Source organism: Agelaius tricolor, unplaced genomic scaffold (assembly GCF_023055355.1).
Source record: "Agelaius tricolor isolate 1412-34295 unplaced genomic scaffold, bAgeTri1.0.p SCAF_11, whole genome shotgun sequence".
NCBI classification, from domain to species: domain Eukaryota; kingdom Metazoa; phylum Chordata; class Aves; order Passeriformes; family Icteridae; genus Agelaius; species Agelaius tricolor.
The window spans coordinates 6,921,503-6,943,348 of NW_027269271.1; the positions used below are offsets into that span (position 1 = coordinate 6,921,503).

A 21,846-nucleotide genomic window follows, 5' to 3' on the forward strand; every position below is an offset into this window, starting at 1 on the left:
GAAGGAGTTACATGGCCTGGGACAAAAACACCACTGTTGGATATGAAGCTCAAACACATTGTCGTAAGTTTTAGGGTTTTTTCCCTAAAAGAAACACAAAAAAGTAGACTGAGCTAGAATTCCTTCAGATGCCAGACACAATCCTTGAAACACTAATTAAACTTTGCTCAGCAAAGTATCAGCAAACCACATAATTACTCAATTGGCCCTAAACAAAGGAAAAAGATAGACACTAAACACAGACCTACCTACTTGAATAATTCAAGCACTACTAAATAGAGCCCCTCAGTTTTCATACCAAGCTACCTGTCTCTCAATAGAACACAAGGAAGAAAGAAAAAAGTTCAATTTTGAAAATCCTAGGAGAATAAAACCAAGGTTCTAGGACATGACCTGTGTCTGCCTGCACACATATACATACATGTGCATGAACATCATCATTTAGATACTCAAAAAGGCTTTAGGATATATCTAGCTGCCATCCTTTGAGAATGCATATTTCCAGACATAACAAAAATCACGTAATCTGACGCCAGCTGCTGGGAGAAAGAAGTGTCACATTCAGTACAAAATTCAGATATTCTGCATGAGGTTACTCTGTACCTAAAATATTCTTTTTTTCCTTTTAACTACTAGAAATGCATCTGCCTTCTTTCCAAGTAACTGACAGAGTTTTTATTGATTTCAGTCAGAACAGACCCCAGCTCCCGTCCAAGTATTCCACTATAAAGTGAATTGCTAAAGGATTACCAGAGTAAAACCATTAGAAACCTCAAGCCTGTCCTTTCAGGCATTACAACTGTAAATTCAAATCTCTGTATCATTCCAGACAAGTCTCCACTTCACAGAACTAATCCATGTACAGCTGACAGAACACGGAATGTTACAGCAGATAACACTGTCCGTGTACACCAATTATTCACTCTGACAATATCCAATTGGGAATATTATCCCTAGGGCTCTAACAAGGGTCCAGTGATGCCTCCAATACTGCTGTGAATAAAGAGGCATCGATTAGTTGAAATTAAAACACTCATTTTAAGGATGTTCAAAGAAGGGCTGTTACTGGTGTTCCAGGTTAACATGGACTTTCTGCTCTTTTTAAAAATCTATTACTAACTTAAACAGTGAAGACTCTAAATAATCCATTTTCAATTTCTACCTATCAGACACATTTCTTACTCCTGGTGAGGCTCTGTTTGAGAAGTTGGATCAGATGATTTTTTCAAGGTGCCTTCTAACCTGGGCTGTTGCAGGGCTCTATTGTACAAGAAAGCAGTGGGAAAAAGAAGCAGAAAATAAGACTGCAAAATAACTTATCTGACAGAGCCAACCCAGGAAAAAGAGGATACTGAAACATTTTCGTTCTATTTTTAATGATATGTGGTTTGGATTGAAATGCCAATTTCAAAAGAAAGATATAGCAAGTTTTTCATGGCCAGATGAGCTCTCAAAAGCTTCATTACAGCACTGTTTACTTTGGTAACTGGCGAGTCAGCTGGAAGCAGCTCTCTCCCATCCCTTCACTTTTGCCTGCATCATTTGTAATTGTGTCATTTTCTAAATGGCACCAAGAAAAACATTTTTAAGCAAAAACCATTCAAGTAAGGGATAAACTTCTTGCGGAAGTCTAGAGAACCAAGGCTGAGAAACTGGAACGCTCACCACAACCCAGGGGAAGGGGAAAGGAGCCGGGCCAGGCTGAGCAGTGTCTCCACACTGCCAGAATAGCTCAGTGGTGACCGTGGTCTCATGTGCCTCCTGGCTCTCCATGGGCCACAGCAGTCAGAATGCCTTGCCTCTGGCTCTTCCCAGCTCTGAGTCTGGCCCAGCAGCGCACACAGCTCTCCTCCCTGGGACAGGCTGCAGTCCCTGGAGCTGGGCTGCTAGGAGCCATTTACACAGAGGCACAGAGGCTCTTCTCCTCTCTCTGCAGCACTGCACTCATTTCATGGTTTTCATCTGCCAGGAGAACTGAAAACCAGAACTTCTCCCCACAGCAGTCACACAAGCCCTGAGAATGACAATTTGGTAAATGAATCCTGTTGCACAGAAGTCTCACACTCAGTGCTGCTGAGGGTCTGGCTGCAAGACACACATCTTTAGTTGTCATTTTGGAAAGACAATCTGCACATTCACTGACTTATGTAAACTGTGTGGTATGTAAACAATCCCACAATCCATGTCTAAGCATCATTTCTGCCCAAAGTCATTTGTCATATAAAATTGACATCTCAGTCAGAGAGCAAAACACCTTATAATAGAGAATCATGGAATCATTTAGGATGGAAAAGCCCTCTAAGATCATGGAGTCAAACCATTGATCCAGCACTGCCAAGGCCACCACCAACCACGTCCACAAGTGACACATCCACACAGCTTTTAAATCCCTCCAAGGACGGCGACACTTCCCTGGGCAACCTATTCCAATGCTTGTCAACTCTTTGAGGCAAGACATTTTCTTAATATCAATTTAAAGCTCCCCTGGAGCAACCTGAAGCTGTTTCCTCCTGTCTTATATAACAATATAGCTTTAAATGTCAACTGAGAAAAGACCAGAAAGAAGCCCAAAGCAAGAAGAGCCATGCACTTCTTCAGGAAGAATTTCAGGTTCAGAATTTCAGCTTCTCCAGCTCTGAAACAGCAGCTCTGAGGGTTCATCACCAGCAGCTCAGCCAAGAACTCAGAGCATGTCACTGTCTCAGTGTGACCTGGATCCCTGCAGGACACAGAACCCTAAAAAGCTCATCAGGTCCTTTCTTCATCATCCTTCAGAGTCTACCTAAACCCTCAAGGCTATGAGAAGTTTTCAAAGCAGATGACCTGCCCCAGCAAGCTGAAGGACTTGCCCTGAGAGGCCATGGCTGCCCCATTCCTGGAAGTGTCCAAGGCCAGGCTGTGCCCTTTGCATGGGACAGCCGGGGATGGGGGACATTTGTCCCTGGTGGAACTGCATGGTAACCCCTCACCTCCAATCAAGCTGTGAGAAGGACTCCACCAATGGATGATGGAGCAGGGTCAGCTGGCAGACTTTGGGAGAGGCCAACTACATCTAAGAAAAATATTAAAATATGTATGACCACTCATAAATATTCATGTTGCTGATGCAATTCCCAGGTGCACAAAAGGCGTAGCCGCCATTTTGTGAACGAGCCCCTGGCATCGAACCACACTCCCAGTGCTGTCCCTTTTGCTTTGTGTTTTCAATAAAACTTTTTATAACTCATCCCCACTCAGGGTCTGAGTCGTTTATAACAAGCTCCCTTACAACCACGCTGCCTCCTGCCAGCTCCTCTACACAAGCAAGAACTCTGGGCAGCTCGTTACAGCAGGATCCACGAGAGCTTAACTGGGGAGCTGCTAATCCGGGCAGCTTTGCCCAGCCTTGTCTGCCCAGCAGCAGAATCCCAGCTGTGCAGATCTCTATCACCTCCCCACACGGGCCCAGTGCCCCTGCACTGACACACAGACACAGCACAGCCCACAGGAGCACTGGGACACCTCCCTAGAAGAAAGCTGTTTCAGGGCTTTGGAAGAAGAAGAAAAAAGGCATCAGAATATTTCTGCTCTTGATGCAGGTTTCAGTGCTCAGTAGTTTTTAGGAAGCTGTGGAAGAGAGGGAAAAACTAAATATTATCTGTGGGTTGTAAAATTCCACGGAGTTTTACTGGTGTAAAAATGCAAGCATGCTCCAAACTAACTCAAAAAGCAGATGTGAACAGAGAGGGAAGAGGGAAAGAGGATGAGAACATTAACTTTTTTGTCCTAATCAGCTAAACAGGAATACATTAGGCAAAACCTTTTTTTCTGTTCAGTCATCTTGTAAAATTTGTTTGAAATAATGCCACTATTTATGTTTCAATAGAAATTAATTTAGACTAACTCATTTGTCTTGAACCTTGTATTTCCCAGTTTTACTCTCCATCTGGCCTAGCCCAAACAGACTGGAATGTACTCAGCTGACTACTGGAAAAACATGGAACTCTCACAGGGCAATGAAATAATCAATTGCTAAATAATTACCAAACTTATTCTAAAAGAATGATTACAGTTTAAAAACAGAAGCATTTACCATGATGATTGTTTTCACTAAACTAGTTCAGCCTGTTTATACAACACAGAGCACAAAGATATCTTCTCTGGGGAATTTGGATCTATGACCATAAAGCCATCAAGCTCCAAAAATCAATGTTACCACCTGACTTGCACTGTTTGTGTAGGTCAATCTAAAGCATATTTTCTCAGGGTCTGCATTGTGTCTGGAAGAAAACCCACTCCCTGAACTGGCAGGTCCTTTCAAATACAGTCTGACAGCTCACACTGAATATTTGAAGTGGTTGAGAGGAGTTGACTCCCCTCATGAGTCAACACAAGTGAAGGGTGAGTGCTAATTCCTGAGCTGCTGCAGCAAGTACAGTCACTGAGGATGCCACCAGTGAATGGCATGGAATCATGGAATGGCTTGGGTTTGGAAGGGACCTTAAAGCTCATCTCATTCCACCCCCTGCCATGGGCAGAGACACCTTCCACTAGGTTATTCCAAGCCCCTCCAACGTGGCCTTGGACACTTCCAGGGAGCCAGGGGCAGTCACAGCTTCTCTGGGCACCCTGTGCTAGGACCTCCCCACCTTCACAAGGAATAACTTCTCCCCAGTACCCCACCTAACCCTGCCTTCTGGCCATGGGAAGCCATTCCCCCTCCAGGCCCTTGTCCCAAGCCCCTCTCCAGCTCTCTTGGAACCCCCTTTAGGCACTGGAAGGGGCTCTCAGGTCTCCCCAGAAACCTTTCTTCTCTAGGTGAACTCCCACAGCTCTCCCAGCCTGTCTTCAATCTTTCCCTTAGAGACTGGTCCTGTCTTTGCCCTGCTGTGCTTCTCAGTGCTCGAGCTGCAAACTCTCTCGGGCCTCCCCTCCAGTGTCTTTAAGACATTCACAAACCAACATGGAATTCCTGCATACATTGGGAGTCAAGGCAATTTTCCTGAACATGAAGGCCAAGGAACAAAGATTGCAAGGGCATCACTAATTCTTTAAACAACAGCCTGTTGGGCAGGCTCATGGCACCATTTTTTTGTACCAACTGCCCACTGGAATGGTCACAGCGAAGACTTGTCATTTCATGGAATTCAGGAGCTATTCAGGTACAGACATGGATAGTCACCCAGCCTCTCCTGAAGATCTTGTTCAGGTGTCTGCAGTACAAAATGGTATCCAAATGATTATGGCAGGATGGCTCAGGTTTAAATCATCAGTTCTGCCAAACATCCCCTTTGCAGCCAGAGGAAAATCTTCAGGCCTCACTCAGGAAAACACTAAAGGATATGCGAAAAGGGTATCAAAATCAACAGAATATATATAAAAACATTCCAAAGTGTTTTGCTTAACTTTGTGCCTGAGGTCTCCAAACTAAATGAGGTGGCGTTTCCCATCTCCTATCCCTTCTTTATCCCTAGAGCTGGGGCTGGATATCCTGGGCAGGATTATTTATCATCACATGAATGTAGCAATACTATACCAGCATAAACCCAACTGTAAAAATGTTAAGACAAATGTTATGGATTAATTCTGGAATGATTACGAGGCCCGAGACCCCAGTGTCCAGCTAAACTATATAAACACAGATAAAACTGTCCAAACTGCAAACCTGAATAATAAACCCTATTAACTAACAGAATAGCCTAGGTGAAATTCCAGCTGTCCTTCTCACATGATAAATTAAAATACTCTGTAAGAAAGTTCAGTGTACACTTCTACAAAGGAAATATCAACAAAACCAGGAAAAATTTAATTCATTTCATCCTCCAAAGTCACATCTCACATTTACTGAGCCCTTCCAAACATGTTATGTTGCTGATTAGCAGTAATGCCTTAAGGTACTCTTTTTTCCTTTTTTCTGATCTTTGGAGTTAAAAACTGCTTTAAAACATCACTGAGGCACATAATTCTTACTGAACGATAATGTCGGGGAGCACCCTGTAATTTAAAACACTGCACTTCTAATGGACAAAATTGAGTCAAGTAGGAAAAGCAGGATGGATCCAGATCCCAGCCTGAGCACAATCAGACTTCAAACAGGGCTGAAAAAATGAAAACCAGCTGAGCTAATAAAAACCAGACCCTGCTCAAACAATCTTTCATCAAGTAAACTTCACCTATGTTGTTACTCTTGGAATTTGGTAAAGTAGGAGGAGCCAGCAAGGTCTGAAGACAAGATGAGAAAGGTTATTTGGGAAGGATGTAATATTTAGCAAAATAAGATGGCAGACAACCAAAGCCAGACTCTGAGCTCAGTTGTACTGGTGTAAATCCAAACTAGCACCACTGACTGTAATGGAATTACTCTGGATTTACTCCATGTTAACTGAGATCAAAACCTAATCACAGACAGAATATCAAACTGGGAAAAAAAGGCCTTTGTATCTACAAAATGGGACATTTCATTGCAAGTAACTAAGCAAGTGTTTAATGCTTAACATTAAACAACCCAAGGTGAGATGGACTTGAGTTATCCCGTAAATACCCACAGCCAAAATTCTCTACAGAGCAAAAAGTTTTATGTACTTCAAATCTACCCCTAAGCAAGATTTATGCAAATTAATGAGTTAATTCAAAACATGTTTCAATTATTCAGTGCTTTTCTTATTTGCTTGTTTTGTAGAAAGGATAGTTTGAAATGAACCAAGACTCATCCCCACAAAGCAGGAATGCAAAAGCATCTCTTCAGTTGCCTCCCTTGTGTCCTTTCCAGAAAGGAATACAGACTCTTACCATTTGCTAAGGTGCAGCTCCAGCTCCAGACCATACCATACACCTCTAGACTGGGGAGCATTTCTGTGCCTTCCCTCTAGACAAAGTCCCAGCCACAGGTACACATCATATCGGTGGCTGTGACAAACCACCAAGCCATTAAAAGATTTGCTTGATGTGGTAAAATTGCCAATTATTCAAAATGCCATTTAGCCAACAGTTATTATTTTCACCTCCCTACACCACGACTCATTTGGATAACAGAATGACATTCAAATCAACTTTGAAAAGTAGAGAAAGGACCAACGTTTTACAGCAATGACATGATCCCCACTTTTCACACCCTAAGCATATGCCACACCAGGAATATTGAGAACAAAGCTTGACACACAAAGCAGCCTCATTTTTCCCCCACTGTCAGCATTCACAGAGACTGTCCAGATTCTCCCTCATACACAGATCCCATGTAACTCAATCCTTCCAGTTCATTAGCACTAGGGATGCTCCCTCCCTGCTGCAGCTCTGCCAGTTAAGCCCACTGCCAGTCCTGCTGGCCAGAACCACCACAACACAAACCATCATCACCTCCTCTGCTCAGCCCCAGGGTGGCTCATGCACTCTAACCAAGCTCCCAAACTGAAGAGCTTCTTCAGCCTCTACTAACCTGGACTGTTTGGGAATGAATCTGGGATTGCCAGGCAGCACTGATGGCTGGGGATCAGAAAAAGCCATGACCTTAGAGAAGAGGGAAGCAGGAAGCAGTGCAGAACAATAATTATTTTGTCCACTACACTTACAACTTTAGGAAAGTGTAACTTAACAGATTCAGCACAATTTCAGAATACAAAACATCAGGGTCAGTTGGTCCAATTTTGACCCAGAACAAAATCTACAAAAGTACTCACTCCCATAGCCAACATGTGAAGTGGGAATGAGATGTGTCCTAGCTACCAGCCTCAATCAGGCTGAGGCAAACACTGCCTGGCAGGTCGAGAGAGGGGATTCTCCCCTCAGTTCTACTCTGGTGAGACTCCACCCTCAGCACAAGAAATACTTGGAGACATGGACCTGCTGCACAGAGTCCAGAGGAGGCCATGGAGATGCTGCTGGGGCTGGAGCGCCTCTGCTGGGAGAGCTGGGGGTGTTCACCTGGAGAAGAGAAAGCTCCAGGGAGATGTTACAGCCCTTTGCAGTGCCTAAAGGGGCCAGGAGAGCTGGAGAGGGACTTAGGACAAGGGCTTGGAGTGACAGAAGAAGGGATTGCTTTGAGCAATCTGAACTAGTGCAGGGTGTCCCTGCCCATGGCAGTGAGCTGGAACTAGATGGTCTTTGAAGTCCCTTCTAACCCAACCCATTCCACAATTCTGAGTTCCCCTGCACAAACCTTTTTGTGGGTAACACAGCACCTCTTTCAGAGCAAGAATATATTCTCTTTAGCACCAGCACACTTCACCACCAGGATCCAGTGTGTATATGCAAAAGATACCCCAGACTGCCAAGAAATCTTGAGATATGGAGGGGAGTAACTGAGAAGGGACACTGAACCTCTGAGGGAAAAGGGTCAGTGGAAATTTTGAGGAAGTGATCGGCTGAATACAGAGACAAAGATAAAAAGATGAGGAGTCAGACAGACTAGGAAAGAAATGAAAAGAGGGAATAAACATTTCAGGGAGAAAAAAATGATTTGTGGTTTTGTGGTTAACACAGAGAACTGTGACTCAGGGGTAGGTCACATGAATTCCCTGTGATTTGATTCAGCTTATGTAAAATTTAAAAAGGGAAAGACATGACCAAAACAAAACAAACAAAAAAAACCCAAGACTCAAAAAAAAAAAAAGAAATCAAACCAACAAAACAAAGCAAAGCACACAGATATCTGAAATATCCTAAGACACTGAGATGTAAGGGTTTAAGTGTATGCTGTTAAATCTGGAGTAAACAATCCTGAGCAAGCACCATTGTGAACATAACATTGCTTGTTATGTTCTCCAAATGCTGTAGGAATGTAGCCAAAATGTTACCCCAGCCAGTGCACACCATGTCTTAATTCAACAAGCATCACCAGGGACACCACCCTGCGTTCTTGTTGTGTTTCTGGTACTCAGGCTCTGGTACATGACAGCAATTACTGTGCACAGTGATGCTAAAGATCTCTAATTAAAAATCACACCACTATTGTATTGGCGTAAGTAACAGAAAATGGGAAAAGATCTGCCCAAAGATGGGCAGAATCACAGGTTCTCTGCCTGGGTGCTCCAGCTATTACTCTTTTACCTCAAATTGTGTGCTTGTCCAAACATTTCCCCTATTCACAGCCTAAAAACCTGGCTCTGACACAGTAGCTTAAAGTCACAATCTCATGAAGACCTTAGTAAACAGAAATACAAATTAATATGGGGGCATAAAAGAAATTACAGTACTCCTAGCTGTCCTAAGACAGAGCCCATCATTTCTCCTGCACAGTTTCCCTCCTCTTCTTCTGTTCCCCACTAAGTTCCAACAGCAAAAGCATAGTACTCAAGTGAACTAAGACCTCACTAACTAAACAAAAAGCTCCATCCTTTGGAAAACAGACTCGGACATACCATTGCAGAGCTTAAGAGAACTCAGGAAATGTTTCAGAGATATTCAGCATCCCCAGAGACACTTCACTTCAGCTCATGAAAATACACTGGTGTCCAAGACATGAAAATTACAATGGCTTCCTGCTGACCACCCCAGCCCCCGGGCTAGGAATCTAATTTAAACAAGCTGGCAGGAGTCCAGCAGTAACCTACAGTCACAGCTCAGAGCTGCTATCCCGAGCAAACAGCCCAGACATTTAGCAGGGACTACAGCAACACAAGACATTCCTTCATTTTCATTCCATGCTGCAAACCCACCCCCACTCACTCCACTGCAGCAGCATTTTTCCAGGCTGAGAACTGGGGTACTGTTCTGCTTTGGTTACCTCTCATTGCTGAGCAAGCTCTGCTGGTTGTAATTTATCCCATAAAGTTGATATTTGGCTCCACTATGTATCAGGCTACATGAAATTGGCTTTTAATGCTGCATAATATTCATTCATTGTACCTATATCACACACTTACTGGCCTATTCCCAAGAGCAAATGGTAAGGAAGCCACGATTCCAGTGAGAATGGGTGAGCCTGCTAACAGGGACACATCACTGAGAGCAAATTCAACCCTTTCTGGTTGTTTGCAATGTTTGACACATGCTGGCTCGCTGTCTGGGAATATGTCATTTCCAAAAATGCATACATCTTACCAGTAATGCCTTGTAGACTGAAATCTAGGCTAGGAATGTTGTAGGAGAAGGGGTACAACTTGGCAAAGCAGTCAGAGTGAAGAGGAGTACCAAGGGTGCCAAAGCAAATCAAGATGGAGGAGCAGAGGGACACAGAACAGTACATGAACACACACAGCATCAGGTGCATCCCAGCCCCTGCTTGGGGACTGTCCCATGGCACCATCTGTCAGCCTTGGAGCTGCCAGTGTCACTCCTTTAGCTGACACAGAAGGGGTCTCTGAACACCCAAGGTTCAAACCCTGCCAGTAATCTATGGAGAGAGCAAAGGAGGTGCATAAGCTGCTGAGTAGCCCCGTGATCAGACACACACCAAGGCCCTTGGCAGAGCAGGCTCACAGGAGCCCTCAGGGTGTGCTGAGGCTGCCCAGCCAGGGGCCTTCTTCAGCTGCTGATGGGAGCCAGGGAATCACCATGTGGGAATAACCCATTCCCCCTGAGGGGCCCTTGGTACCCATTGGTAGGATGAAAACCTAGGTGTGAAACAAACCTCAGGGACTATTATGTGGACAATCAGCCCAGTGCAGAATGTTAGAAAGCAGAAAGCCTCTCAATTAACTTCCTGTGTTCTAAATTCAGGGCTTTGACTGAACTAACCTTTGCTTCCCCTACAGCCAGTGAAAGCAAATGAGATCTCCAAAGAGTATTTCAAAATTCACAGGGGATTAATTGCTCCTTAAGGTGTCAGTTTCATTCTGTGATTTATAGAAAGAGCCTCTGGGTCACCAGCCCCTCAGCTGAGAGTGATCACTGAAGTGCCTGAAGCGAAACGGGATTAATCCTGTCCTCAGTGCCGTGGCTTCATGCGTCTTGACATAACATGATCCCATCCAAGTGCTTCAGAAACATGAAGTCATTGTGCTTCTCCCTGGCAAAACCAGTTACCAAAGAGTAGGTTGCTCATGTTCCTCAAAAAGCAACAAAAGAAGCTTACCCATAGACCACAAGGGGATATTGCCATAAACCCTTTTGATCCCCCTTAAAAATGCAACACTGCAAACAATCCCTTTGCAAAATGCAAATCTTGGACCCAGAGTTCACCCAACAGCAACTGCACGGCATGAATTCACTGCCAGCATCGCTGAAGGATCTCGTAAATCTGATCTCAGAGCAGCACACCTCAAACAGGAAATCCTAAACACCAGCACCAGTTATAAAAAACACATTATGTTCAACAATGTAAGTGAGGGGTAGAACATTCTCCCTGGCTGGAGTAATGAAGCACAAAAAGCAGCCAGCCCAGAGCATATTTCATTGAATCCATCCTATTCCCTCTAACAAAACTGCTGATTACCAAGGCATGGTGAGCTGATCAAGTAACGCCATCACTCTCAACAGAGAAACTGTTTTGCCATTTGCAAACTGAAAAACATATGTTCTCAATATTTCCTCTGATGCATGTGTCTCCTTCAAAACCAAAGCCACAGCATATGCCAACAATTAAATCATTGACTGGAAAATATATACCAACTGGCATCTGAGGGCTCTCTGTCTGAAGGGTTCCTCCTACCAGGCTTTAGGCCATATTCAAAGTACATTAGCTAAATGAAATATCTGCTCCTTTTCCATAGTCCTTAATCTGGTTTAGCCAGATCCTCCACTGAGCAGAATCCACTCTAGTATGAATTCCAAGCAGCCTCTGATACACACACAAAGGATAAAGAACACGTAAGAAAAAAAGACGACAGAGAAGACCTCAAGTCATAGAATCACAAAGTGAGTTCATAGGGATCCACAAGGATTACCCAGTCCAATTCCTGGCCCCACACAAGACACCCCAACAATCCCATCCTGTGCCTGAGAGCATTGTCCAAAAGCTCCTGGAGCTCTGGCAGCCTTTGGGTCCTGACCATCCCCTGTTTTCACAGTACAGGGGAAATAGCTCTAAGGTTTCTAACAAGTTGGTCCAGCAGGATGCAGAATGAACATTGCACAATTCATTGAAAAAAATCATCAACCCAATACAAACTCCCTTTTCTTCCCATTGGTTAAGAAAAGCTCAAACACAACTTGTACCAGCACAGGGAGTCCCATCACTCCACGCCCCCTCTGCAGGACAGGTACTGTTCACTCTCTGCAGTAACACACAGCACACCTCTGCATCACCCTTGGTGAGCTTTCCAAGGCACCTGGGCAGGGCCTCATGCCTGCTCCTTACCAAGGCAGTACTGCTGGACAGCAGGGCAGCACACAGAGCAAGGATTAAGGATCACAGTGTCAGTTTCACCAATTTTAGGTCTTGGGTGGTTCTTTTCCTTCATTCTCCCTTGAGAACTCAACTTCATTCTCTTCCCTAAAGGCATTCATTCACTATTAATTCATGTCCAGGGAAGGGAACAGAGCTGGGGAAGGGGCTGGAGCACCAGGAGGGGCTGAGGGAGCTGGGAAAGGGGCTCAGCCTGGAGAAAAGGAGGCTCAGGGGGCCCTTGTGGCTCTGCACAACTCCCTGACAGGAGGGGACAGCCAGGGAGGTTGGGCTCTGCTCCAAGGGAACAAGGGACAAGATGAGAGGAAAAAGCCTCAAATTGCTCCTGGGGAGGTTAAGATTGAATATTGGAAAAAATGTCTTCACCAGGCACTGGAGCAGGCTGCCCAGAGCAGTGGAAGAGTCACCATCCCAGCAGGTGCCCAAAAGACATGTCAATATGGCACCTGGGAACATGCTTCAGTATTGGATTAGTGGTTGGACTCAGTGAGCTTAAGAAGTCTCATCCAACCTCTAAACAATTAACCTCGCTTAACAATTCTATGATTCTAATTCCCCACAGCAAAGACATTTTTTTCTAGTTTTCCTCTAGGATTGGCACTTGAAAAGAGGAAGCTCAGCATTTCAAGAGGGAAATGCTTTGATTGGCCTCCTTTTCAACTTTCCTGTCATATTTTTGTGACAATTCTCTTTACAATCAACACTATTGCCTCAGTTAAAGTGAGATAAAGATGTGTACAATATTCATGGCTCCTTATTCACTTCATTACCATGCATTTTCAGAAAACAGTTGTTTTCTACAGATGAAAATGGGACACTGATCAGCCTCAGGGAGGGACAGTTGATTCATAGCTTAAAAGTACTTGAGGATCTGCATCAAATATCTGCTTTTCATACAGAAGTAGGAATTTGATTTGTGTGCATTTAAACCAATCCAGGAGATGCATGCAGCAGCAGAAATTGCTCTTTGCTTTCCACACCACAGAGCTCCCATCAAGACCCATAGCCAGTGTTAAACAATTACTGCCATGAATAGGATTAATTGGGCTTCTCTGTGTGATTGTGTGAAATACAAGCTGCTGTAAGCCCTGGGAGATAAATTCAGAGTGCAGGGAAAAGAGAGGAAGGTGAAGGGGGAAGTTTCTTTGTTTAAAAAGTGGTTAAGAAACTGGGAGGAGATCCCTCTGTAAATTGTACCTAAAAGCTGAGTTAACAAGGGCACTGTGACTTTTACATGGGGCACAACAGGTGAAGTATCCTCTATGCAAATTCCAGAAGCTCCAGGGAAAAGGTGCACACTGCTAACAAGCAGCAAGACTCACCTGATAAATGACATCAGTAGTAATTATAAGGACAGAATAGCACTGTTACTGAGCTGCAGAGCTTCCCTTGGAATTATAACCACTTGGAGCTGAGGAGAGCAAAGCATAGAATAAGTAGCTTCTAGGTTCCATAGGCAACAATTTCAAAGGTAACATGAAAAATAATTTGTAATTCAAAGCAGAAAAAAGAATTATGTATTTGAGGCATTATCATTTCTTTCCCAAGGAAAGAATCTCTACTGTATCTTCAAATAAAAACAGGGAGAATAATCCTTCCCCTTGCCAGAAGGATTCAAGAACCAGAGGGGAAATTCACCCTTGTGCATATCTTCTGGGCTGGACATGCAGAGTTAAGACAGCAGAAAAATAAGTTGTAAGTGATGCTCTAACAGGCTTTTGGATCATGTCACAACATTTTGGCTGCCTCACAGATTTTGGAGCTTCTGGCACTGGCAATACTTACTGTCATCTCTAATCTATATAAGCAGCTACTTTTAGAGGGACCCCAGATAAATCCCTCTAGAGGAACAAGAAAACATCCATGCAATCACAGGGAATTCATTTTATAGATATCACAATGTCTCTGTTAAGGGTGACAATAAGGTTTCAAACATTCATTTCCCACAGGCTTAGTCCAGTTATCCCAGAAGCCTCAGAGATGTAAAATGTCTTTAAGTGCTTTAGATTTTATCCTTATCAGCCCAGAGCTCTCCACTTCCACAGTGCTGGTGACAGCCACTCACCTCATGACAGCAACAATAACACTTGATAGTGGTAACAACATTGAGCAGTTTTTGAGCTTTAGGGAAGCAGTATTTCCCATTGAAATTGTCACTTGTGAAATATTAATAGCAATACTTCATCAGTTTTAGCACGAAAGAGCAGAATTTCCAGTTATTATGCCCAAGTCTACTTATCATTCACCCTCAGACATACCAAGGCTGCACTGAACAGCTGTACCTTTACACTGCATCTCCTGAAACACCTGGAAAAAACTCAGAATTTGGATATGTGCTCATTATTGCTGTCACTGTGTATCTCAGTCCAAGATAAACCAGCTTCCTAAAAACCCCAAATCCTTACACATCCTTGACTTTTCAGATGGGATGTCCACCAATTTGAGGCCACCAAAACACAGAGCTCTGACAGATCAGCTGTCACCAGCTTTAATCTGGTATTCTGTGATCCATCAGAAGAAGAGGGAGATGAGACTTCCTGAATTAGCACTTTTTCTTCCCACTTTCAACATTGGTAGCAATATAAAAGCTATTCAACTCTCAAATAAGACAACTACTTGAATTAAGTGGAGAGCATCATTTTCTTGGCTTCTGACCTTACTCTTTTCAAAGAGAATTGAGGCAATTCTTCTCTATCTATCTGCTGTGGTTTGACACTGGCCCAATGCCAAGCACCCACAGGAGTTGCTTGCTCATCCTCCCCTGCCACAGCTGGGCAAAGGAGAGGAAAAAAAAGTTAACAAAGTCTTTGTGAATTGAGATAAAAACTGGGAGAAAACACTTCAAGGGCAAACTTAAGGTTGCAAAGTGAACTTTATTACTAACAGAATCAGAGGAGGATAATGAGAAGTAAAATAAGCCCTTAAAACACCTTTTTCCCCCCAGCCCTTCCCACTGACAGCACAGGGAGACAGGGCATGGGGGTTTTGGTCAGTTCATCACTGAGATTTTCTCCTGCTGCTCAGGAGAGGAGTCCTTTCCCTGTGAGACCATGGGGGCCCTCCCATGGGAGACAGTTCCCTGTGAACTTCTCCAGCTGCTCAAGAGCAGCAGCCAAACCACACCTGCCACAAGGCGAGTCCCTCTCACAGGCACACAGCCCTCCCAAACCGCTGCGGCGTGTGGCTCTCTCTCTCCATGGGGTGCAGTCCTCCAAGGACAGGCTGCTCCAGCCTGGAAGCAGGATCCATCTCTCCACTGGGTCTCCCACTGGAGCACAGCCTCCTCCAGGGATCCACCTGCTCCAGCGTGGGCACCTCCCCCAGGGGCTGTGGGTGGGTCTCTGCATCCCCCCTGCATCCCCATGGGCTGTGGGTGGGTCTCTGCCTCCCCCATGGATCCCCATGGGCTGCGGGTGGATCTCTGCATCCCTCATGGATCCCCATGGGCTGTGGGTGGGTCTCTGCATCCCCCATGGATCCCCAGGGGCTGTGGGTGGATCTCTGCATCCCCCATGGATCCCCAGGGGCTGTGGGTGGGTCTCTGCATCCCCCATGGATCCCCAGGGGCTGTGGGTGGGTCTCTGCATCCCCCATGGATCCCCAGGGGCTGTGGGTGGATCTCTGCATCCCCCATGGATCCCCATGGGCTGTGGGTGGATCTCTGCATCCCCCATGGATCCCCATGGGCTGTGGGTGGATCTCTGCATCCCCCATGGATCCCCAGGGGCTGTGGGTGGATCTCTGCATTCCCCCTGGGCTGTGGTGGATCTCTGCATCCCCTGTGGATCCCCATGAAGGGGCACAGCTGCTTCATCCTGCTCTCACCACAGCCTGCAGGGCAATCTCGGCTCTGGCCCCTGGAGCACCTCCTGCCCCTCCTTCTCCCCTGACCTTGGTGTTGCCATGTTGTTTCCCTCACATGTTCTCACCTCCTCTTCTTCTCTGACTAGGAGCAAAAATCCATGACTTGGTTTCAATTTTTCTTCTTAAATTAATCATCACAGAAGCATTACCAGCCTCTCTCATTGGCCCAGTTTTGGCCAGCAGCATGTCCAGCTTCAAAGCCATCTGAGATTGGCTCTGCTGGACATGGTGGAAGCTTCCAGGAGCCATCTCTGTGAGACCCCTGCTACCAAACAACCAATACATTATCCTATAGAAACTATGGGATTTTGATAAGTACCCAGTAAGAAATATTTGCCCACAGAAACTTCACTTGTAAGCAGTTTATTTTTTCTGGGCAACCTAATAATTTGTCTAGTTCAAACAGAAGACAGTTTTCAAACAATTTTAAGCAGTTTTACCTACTAAGGAAGGTAAGAAGGCCTCCAGAATGTGGACAGGAACACAGGGTCATATTCCTGTTCCTCTTTCAACTGTCTCCCTTTTCATTAAAATTAGAAAATCACAGGCTGGGTTCGGTCAGCAGGGATCTTAAAGCCCACTAAGATCTTCCTTCCACTCTCCCAGGTTGCTCCAAGTCCCATCCAAACAGGCCTTGGACACTTCCAGGGATCCAGGGACAGCCACAGCTGCTGTGACACCAATCTTTTCTCATGCTGCTCCCATCCCATTTCCGTGGTGTGGGCAAACTCAGATACCAGCACAGAATAACACTTTTCCCTTAAACTTGTTCTCCCTGCTTTGAAAACCACTGCTGCAGTAGTGTTTCTCCACAGCCATGTTCCTAATAACAAGTCTTGAAGCACTTCTTCTGCCCCACAAAAGAAGCAGAGGGAATGCTGAAGACAATGCCCCTTCTTCTTCTATACCAGAAGGGCCATTCTTCATCTTCTCCAACTGATTTACACACATGCAGCCTCTGCCTGAGAAGTTCAGACATCCATAAATCTGAGAGTAAAGCCCAAGATCAAAGACCTCAAGTGACAGAAGAATGCAAAAGTGCAGGGCAGCAGATGGGAGAAGGGCTATCAGGAGAGCTGGATGTGAGAGGCAGAGGCAGTGACACCAGCTGTGACACCATCCAGCTGAGGGTACAGCAAGGACACAGGAGTGCCTTCCCCTCTCCCTTCCATTATCCATCTGCACACCCACACTCCTTTTTCTGTCAGGAACTATGAAAAACTTTAACTCCATTAATAGCCTCATTTTAATTTCACAGGATTCCTCCTCTGGAAAAAACATTACTTCTTCATTATAACTTCTAAAAAAAAACTATCAAACCTGCAAAGCCCAAAGTTCCCAGACTTTTCATATGACCTCCTGAATTTGATCCAAGCTAGTATGTGGTTCAGCAGCCTAACCATGTTACAGACACAGCCCTGCCAGTCTGTTAAAGGAGACTCCAGTTAAACATAACTACGTGCATAACTTCACTCCAAGATAGGAAAGAGCTTTACTCTCTCAAAAGAGAGGAGTGGGATCAAGGCAAAACAAAATATTCCTTGTTCTCCTACACATTTACTATGTGACTTAAGTTCAATACTGTTTCCCATCTAAACTAAGCATTATCAACGTTTCCCCTTTTCTCACACAGTGTTTTCTCTTTGATTTGTAGGAAAAGGGTCAGGAGATGCTCAGAGTTCTCTAGATATTGCAGAGTATGAACAGGCAAACACCATTCTCTACCCTAGGAAGTCCAGAGATTACATATTCCCTTCATTTTTGTCTTAATTACTGGAGTTTGGTCTATAGAATAGCCATTCACACTAAAGGAATGCTTGATTAAATCACACAGAGTGAGTTATGACTGGTATAATTCCATTAGCTTTACAGAAAAATAATAGGGATGAATTAGTCCTCTCAGGCTTATTTTGCATTCCAAAATTCCTTAATGGCATAAAGAAAAAATAGCAAAGCTGGCCACAGATGTTAAATAAAGACATTCCAAGTCCAATCCCATTTCCACAGGATACAATGGGAGTTAGTAGGACATCAGGACCCACAGCACGCAACTACAAAAGCATTTGCTGATCTCCAGCTTTAGCTCCAGTTCAAAATTTTCCTGTGCCAACTCTTCTTAAATTTGGGACAATTTTCCACCCCCCACGCCAGTTTTTCCATTGAACACAAATCTGGCAAGAGCTTTCTTAGTCAACAGCCCTTTCCACTATCTACAAAAGTTCTGTGATCACATTTAGGCATTGAAAGCCCACAATAAAAAAAATTCCCTGTAATCTGTTAAAGCACTGGACATGGTTATTCACAAAGTAGAATCCAAAGCAAAGGTTTTTCCAGAGTTGAGCTCTCTGCATCCCACCAAATGGTACATGGTATAGAAATGTGACAAGTTTTTCCGTAAGCCATAATTCTGTGCCAAAAGTCTCAGGTTTGATACTAAAAATATACTTGTATTCCTGTTTCACCAAAATCCCACTGCAGCAGGGAAAACACGACATTTAAACCTACCATCACACACCCCAGTGCATTGGCACATCACAATCATGGAATCACAGAACCATTCAGGTTGGAAAAGACCTTTCACATCATCAAGTCCAACCATCAACCCAACACCACCACCACTAAACTCTGTCCCCAAGTGCCACATGCACTTGGTTGTTGACCACCTCCAGAGATGGGGATTCCACCACTGCTCAGGGCAGCCTGTGCAAATGCTTTACAAGCCCTTTCTGTGAAAAGGTTTTCCCTAATGTCCAACCTGAGCCTGCCCTGGCCCAGCCTGAGGCCGTTCCCTCTGCTCCTGTCCCTGTTCCTGGGAGCAGAGCCCGACCCCCCCGGCTGTCCCCTCCTGTCAGGAGCTGTGCAGAGCCACAAGGGCCCCCTGAGCCTCCTTTGCTCCAGGCTGAGCCCCTTTCCCAGCTCCCTCAGCCGCTCCTGCAGCCCCAGCCCCCTCCCTAGCTTCATTCCCTTCCTTGGACAAGCTCCAGTGCCTCAATACAGCACTAATAATGCCACACTTTGAGTTATTTTTAAAATGCTCCTATATTCTGCTAGACTACATTTATACCAAATTATTTACAATCCAGCTGTACCCTGTGGGATGCCAAGTGCACTCTGCAATACAAACTAGGAAAACAAGAGTTCAAAACCAAATCCACACCCAATTTAAATTGCAATTACCTATCAATAGTGTATCTGCATCAGGGCACCTTTATACAAGGAGAAGCTCCTTGGACCTGAACCCCAACTGTATCTGTAGCCCCTGTAGAATCCCATCTGCCCCAGAGACCACAGCACCTCACCAAAACATCCAGAAAATCTGCCTATGAGGCAACTACATAAAAGGTCTTTTTTTTTGGAAGAAGAATTGAGTGAATAACAACACACCTTGTGAAAAAAATAGCTTCATGCTCATTAATTCAGTTGAGCAACCTTCAGAAAGAACAACACTAGGTAAACAAATTGGACGCCATGAAATAGTTGCCAAGCAATATTTTTATGAGGTTTTTGAGTAAAGTTACTTCTCTATAAATTAAAAAAAAAGAGGCTGAAGTGGTCACAACCGCATTTCTTACATTTTCCTTTCAAGTGCCTCAGCATGGTCATCATCAGATGTACGGTACAGATGACCAGGAGTCATCTGGACCTTACATGGAATTCAAGACATTGGGCTGTGGTGTGTCTAACTCTGAGAAAGACCAAAAAAGTAGTTTTCAGAAACCAGGACAAAATGAAGTTGAAAATTGTCCATCCTCACTTTGACAGCGCTCCCTGCCCTCACAGGTTATCCATCACTCTAAGAGGCAAGGCCCCCTCAGGGAAGTTGGGCTTCCACACAGAGAGGTGTAACAGGATACTCTGAGGCACGTTTGCCAGCAGCTCTGGGCTCTGCAGGTCAGTTCTCTGCAGGTTTAAGTTTCAGTCACTCCACTGAATGAAGTTTAACAGTTGCCAAGGAAAGGGATCTCCTGTGCAAGGAGAGGGAATGGGGGAGGCAAGGAAGCAAGGAGTCAGTGAGTGGGAAAATGTGACTCAAGGAGGGGAAGGTGGCAGTGGATTTGTTGCTGGTGAGGTTTGTACAGAGCAAGGAGGGATGGTTACAGCAAAGCATGGTCAAAGGAGTCAGTCTGGAACACAAGCAAAGAACCTAGAGAGGCACTGGAAGCAAAGACAGTGAGGAGGATACAAAAAAGGACTGAAAAGGTGAAAACGTACAGAAGAAAAATGGAATGAAAACATATGAGATGAGAAAGAAAACAGGAGCTATTGAAACAGACGAAGTGCAAGTGTCTGTGATGAAAACTAAGCACAGGACTACCCATGAGAGAAAGCTGAGACTTCTTTCTACTGAGTGCACACAAGAACAAAGGACCATCACACAAACCTGCACAGTAAAAGTGCACCACACAAGATCTTCTTGCTCTTGTGGATGCACCCAATCCCTCTGAAAAAGAGAACTATCAACTCCTACCCTGAACCCCTTTCTGCTCACTAAAGTGAAGATAAGCCATCATTGAAACTCCTAATCCATCCTCCTTGATTTTTCTGGCCATTCCATGGAAAAAGAGCTCTAAAGAGATGAACTTGATTTTCCAGAAGGATATAAAACAGTTCTAGGTTGTACACTTGACCCAAATCTTTCCCTTCTTGTTCATTTCTGTGGCATGATGCTTTTTAAGTCCCATAGTAAGTTTGTTCCATAAACTAACAAAAAACAGGGGGCCAAGGGGAACAGAAGGAAAACAAAAAGAAAATTACACCAAATGTGGAAACAGTAGGGACCCTTTTGTGGTAGAACACTCTGATATTACAATGAAGAACTCTGTAATAAAAAAGAGAACCTATACAAGCAATTCCCTCTAATTTTCTAAGCATTTGGTTTAAGGTATTTACACCAATAGCAAACATATATCTTGTAAGCAGAAGTATCTGTGACTGGGGGGAAATAGAGAGGATGTCCACTTCTTTTGCTGACATTCCTGCCAAAATGAAACTCTTAAGCATTGAGCACATTCTGAGATATTCCATGGGAACTAAAGCCAAAAGATCATTTTCAAGAGCTTTTTTGCACTTTCTGATTCTTTTTTCTTTTTTTTTAAGAGAGTTTTTACTGCACAGTACAGCACACATCACCAGCCTGAGGCATCCTGTTCCTATTTCCTCTTCAAGTCAACAGAAGAATTTGACAAGCAAAGAGGAAGAAAGCCAGAGAAAATGAATAGGAAGGGAACAAAAAACAGATGCTGAAAGAGAGGAACACACGATGTACAGCAGAAAGGGGGGGGAAGAAAGAAGACCCCAAACAAAACAAAACAAAACAAAACAACAAACACACCACACCATGTTCATTTCACTGCAAGTTTCTGAATGTAAACATGGGATCATAGAACAAGAGGAAGAGTGCAACTGCATTATTCACCTTCTTAAGTGCACTCCCTTGGAAGGGCATTGGAAAATAACTCAGTAGCACCGTTACTACTACACGTGCAGTTCAGTGACGCTACTTCAGCTCGTATCTGGACAATTAAGGGGAGTATTTGATCCCTTAAGCTACTCCTTGGTGCACAAAGCGCACTTAGAGCCCACTCCAGTCTATTCTGAAGGCTTTGGGAAGCTTTGTAGGGAGATAGGGAGGTGGTGGTCACAAAACGTTACTCGCCCTCGGCAGAGAAACGCGTGCGGCAAGAACGACTGCGATGGGACAGGAATACTTAGGCTCCAGTCCC

General features: G+C 44.5%; 1 protein-coding gene across 1 annotated transcript in view; it reads right to left on the minus strand.

Annotated features, from left to right (window-relative positions):
* Window positions 1–21,846, minus strand: part of HMCN1 (hemicentin 1) — a 161,370-nt gene that overhangs the window by 138,780 nt on the left and 744 nt on the right. The window lies entirely within an intron of this gene.